The following is a 5142-nucleotide window of genomic DNA, read 5'->3' as shown; positions in this document are numbered from 1 at the left end:
ACATAGATATTTGTTAGAGTTTGTAGCCTAGACGACTGAACAGATCTCGATGAAATTTGGCATAGACGTAGAGGATTGTCTGGAAGAGCACATAGTCTACTTACTTATGTTTTTTCAACTTCCACGAGAACGGAGTCGCGGTCGAAAGCTAGTTTATGAATAATTCTAACTTTAATTAAAAGCCCTACACTTACAGGCTTTAGGCTATATATTTTCGCGCTATTAAACTTAGGGGGTATATAAATTGGAAAAAACCTTTATGTGGGAAAGGGACCCATAAAGTACAAGCTGCCAACATTAAGGAAACAAGGTTATTATGGTAACGGTAATATTGACATATAGGATTAAGAATTTGACAAATGTTAATAATAAAATAATGTTTTTATAATTTCATGCGGATGAAGCTGAGGGGACCAGCTAGTTTTATAATTTGAATATTAACACGGAAGACATAAATTCTTTGGATGTGAATTCATTGACAACAGATGCGTATATTATTAATGTAATATTTTAATATTTGTATCCGGTTTTATAAATAAACTTAGGAAGCAACCAGTTTAAATATAAACCAGTATATTTGGGTAAACCGGTAATGTTTCTCAACATTTATTTAAATTATTTTAAAGTCATTGTTAGTTTCTACTGCCGATAGTTTCTTTTTTAAGTATAGGAAATTTAATTCCTACTTATAACTGATTTTACTTAGGTCTTAAACTTAGCATCATAATCATCATCTCCTTATCCTACTCCCGTAGGCGCAACAGGTTTTTGTCCTCCACATAACTCTATCATACGTCATCTCAGTCATCACTCCCTTCTTGATCAAGTCACCTTTTACACAATCCATTCATCTCTTTCTAGTTCTACCTCTACCGATGTACCTCCACACTCATAACTAACGCTCTCCTTGTAACATGCGATTCATCCCTCATAACATGCCCATACCATGCTAACCTTTTACTCCTTACCTTCTCTACTACTGGGGCTACTCTCAAACTTCCTCTAATATACTCATTTCCTAATATGTCTCAAACTTAGCAATACTAGCTTTTGTCCACAACTCCATCAATTAAAAAAAATTAAGTAGCCTCTGTGTTCTTCTAGGCTATCTAAATCTGTGCTAAATCTCATCGTTATCTGTTCAGTCTTTTATGCTACAAACTCTAACAAGTATCCATTCATCTAAACTTTTTTATTTATAATATAAGAGCAGGCGCACACCTTTGACTAAACTATCGCACAACAGTTGTGCGATTGTCGATTGTTTCGCATCAAAATCTACAAGTAGTCAAAGAGTAGTATGCGCACGTCAGAATCAAAGCGCCACTAAACAGTTGTGCGATAGTCCTTATGGCATGTTTGCTATACGATATTCAAGTGGGTAGAGAATTTAATTCCTTGACTATACCATCTCAACGTTGAAAAGCCGTTACTTTAGAAGCGGATGTTTATCTCGCCAGGAAAACATTTACACAAGCTACAAAATTGCTTCCTCAAAAGATGGTTTATTTCGTTAATCTTCTAATACTAGTTTGTTAGTAGTTTGTTATTTTCTGTACAAGAATTTAGACAACAATATTCTCTAAATTCTAAATTAAATTATAGCTAAACTAGCTTTCGCCCGCGTCTCCGTCCGCTTGGTATTAATAAAAACAAAAGTAAGTAGCCTATGTGTTCTTCCAGAGTATGGATGCTTTACATCTGTGCCAAATTTCATCCACATCCGCTTAGCCGTTTAGGCTACAAACTCTAACAAACAACCATCCATCCATCTAACCTTTCGCATCTTACTAATACTATAAATGTGACAGTTTGGATGGATGGATGTTTGTTATAGTTTGTAGCCTAAACGGTTGAACGGATTTCGATTAAATTTGGCATAGATGTAGAGGATAGTCTGGAAGAACACATAGGCTATTCATTTTTTTTATTCAATGACACGCGGATGGAGTCACGTGCGAAAGCTAGTTTATAATATTAGTTAGATGTGAATTAATTTGTAAAAGATTGAACAAATAAATTGCTTATTTGTACATCCATGTTGCATCCGGAAAGAAATAGATGGCGCTGTTATATTGTAGAATCTATTCTTTTACGACGTCTAAGAAAGAGTTACACCAATGCTATTCTACAAATTGAAGTCATGCAACTCAAGGAAGGGTTTAGTACGATCGTATAACAGACATAATAAACTTTATTGCATTCAACGCTTTACGATAGTCAATAAAAAGTGACAAAATAATAGTTCCTACATCTTTTAGCTTAACTACTAAAATAAGACATAGACAATAATAACCACTAATTACTAGTATCTACATGAGGTCTTAAAATTTTTTATTACATTAATAGGCAGACTAAATATTATAGTATTTCTTAAATTTTTACGTAATAATATTGAACGTAGGAGAGCCATTTGTATCTTGTGGAGTTGACATAATGATATCCGACCTATAACGATCAGGAAGTATGCTGTATACGTTAATATCATACTAAGAAAATTGAATAGGAAACTGCAAATTAGTTGTCTACTCTGAATAATAGATGGCGCTGCTCTAATATTTTACAATACACTTTTAGTTTCGGAATATTCAAAAAAAGACGATATCGTAACAATTTTATCTGAACGAAAAGTGTACATATATTATAACGAATTTAATATTTCCTAAAGACTTATTGTATAAGTTCGACAAAGTCTTTTGAAAGTCATCTCTCTATGATCCCTTATACGACTTAAGTTACGTAAAGGGATTACTTGAACTTAATCCTTTTCCTTTAAGAGATCCAATAAACCTTTGAGTCGAGTTAAAGGTTGTATAAAATTTAATAACGAAAAGATTTGACTCATGAAAAATGCTGAAGTAAAATACATACTGTCACTTCCATGTAGGTTGAAGAATTGGTGACTTGTTCAAACAACATTTTTCTTTTTATAACTATTTTATTATAATTTAGATATAATATCTATACAATCACATTAATAAAACCATATATACATTAGCGCCACACACAAACACACACATACATAGTAATATTTGAATTCACAAACAACTTACCTTTTTTATTGTAAATTTGTTTACATTTATATTAGTATTCTAAAAAAAAATAGCACTAAGACGGAAGAACCCTGGCTCCTACAAGACGGGCCTAGAGCCTAGTGTAGCCAGGCGATCGACCACAATTTTATTAAAACAAATTTTGTTAAAATAAATCTTTTTTTTAAATCTTCCCAGTTGACAAAAGTCACACAAAGGTAGTTTTAGGAACATCATTAATAATGGTTTAGTTTATCTCGAACATAGTATTTACTACTTCGTCCGCGGAATTAAATAAAACTTAAGTAGCCTATTTATCTTCCAGATGTTCTATATCTTTGTCAAATTTCACCGAGATCCGATCAGCTAGTCTGAGATCAATCCATCCAAACTATCGCTTTTACAACATTAGTAACAAATAACAACAATTTATAATCTATACTATATTATAATAAAGCAGTGTGTGTTACACTTCTTTGTTGCCTAAGATGTCAGCAACATCACCATATTTTCGAATAACACTTTTTAATAAAATTAACTACACTTACGTCACGCTTTAGGCTATATATTTTCACGCTATTAAACTTAGGGGGTAAATATTTTGGATAAAAACCCTAATGTCGGAAAGACACCATAAATTGCTGCCAACATCAAGAAAGAAAGATGGCTAAGGTTTGTCATGTCATGTCATTTTGACATTTGCTATTGATAATTTGACAAATGTAAACAATAAAATCAAATTTTCATAATTTCATGCGGATGACGCCGCACGGGTGCAGCTAGTTTTTTATAAGAGAAGGGGTCAAACAGCGGGAACACCGAGGTGACTTGACGCCAATAGACATCAGCAATGCTAGAAAATGTATGAACTAAAATGTCCACAGAGTAAAAAATAAAATGTACAAAATAGAACAATGTCGCAATTAAAATTTTAAAATTGCACTCGTGTGCGTACAGTTTTGTGGAATGAAACAAAAGTGGAACAGAATTGCAGGGACTGCCGGCCTGTCGACATATTCGACTATTAAATGTATTTTATTTTGAATGTACAGTTGCGGAAATTAGCAGTGTACTACTTTCAGAAAAATTGCATCGTAACTTGCAATGAGACAAACTACGCCGCATATTACAAATAACTAATTTACAAGTTGTAAAAACTAAGATATAATAAAAAAAATCCGTATATCACTAGTCAATCTTATTTTGTATAGATACATTAAAAATCTCCGTCTTATTGGATGTTCGTAATGCGTACAAAACGTTCAGACTAGTGTAGCTTTTAGGGATCGCCGCCAGATTCCCGAACTGTACAGTGTCACGCATCTAAAATAACGGTTACTTTTGACTTTCGAAAATAGTTTCTTTGTATTACAAACAGATAGCGTTGTTATTAATTTCAAATTAAATTAAATTATTTCGAACAAACCCATAAAATGTTTTTACTAGTTCATTTTATAGCAAGCAAAATCCATTCTGTTTAAATATCATTGCTTCATGGGATATTCAACGTCATTGCTTTTAAGTTTCAATCTACCTGTACTAATATTACTAAGACGAAAGATTTGTATTTCTGTATTCTTGTATGTACTGTAATAATTTAAAAACTACATAGTCAATTATAAAAATTTACCCACCGTTAGAAAGATAATTTATCTATGAGTAACTTTGAGGCTATATTTTTTTAAGCCGGTGAAGTCGCAAGCAGCTATTATATTTGTAAAGTAGTTTAGTTTAGCCGTCAATCAATATTCTTTAATGTACAAATAAACGTTATTTAAATGTACAATTTTGTTGACAAAAAGAGACATTTTATTCAGTACAATATTTAATAATCTGTGACTCAACAGGAGCGGCGAGGCAGAAGGAAATCGTGTTACTCTAACGAGTCGAGCGTCAGAGCATTGAAATATTAATGCGACTTGAAATACTAAGGTAATTTTATTCAGATGGTCTTTTAATCTTTTACAAATTGAAAAAAATCTTCGCAAGAATACTTCTAAAACAAATGATTCTGTAAAGGATTATATGATCAAGAAAGGAGTGATGACTGAGATGACGGATGATAGAGTGCTTTGGAGGACGAAAACCCGGTGCGCCGACCCTACGGGAG

This window comes from Papilio polytes, unplaced genomic scaffold (assembly GCF_000836215.1).
Source record: "Papilio polytes unplaced genomic scaffold, Ppol_1.0 DF823901.1, whole genome shotgun sequence".
Lineage (NCBI taxonomy): Eukaryota > Metazoa > Arthropoda > Insecta > Lepidoptera > Papilionidae > Papilio > Papilio polytes.
This window is presented reverse-complemented; position numbering follows the sequence as displayed.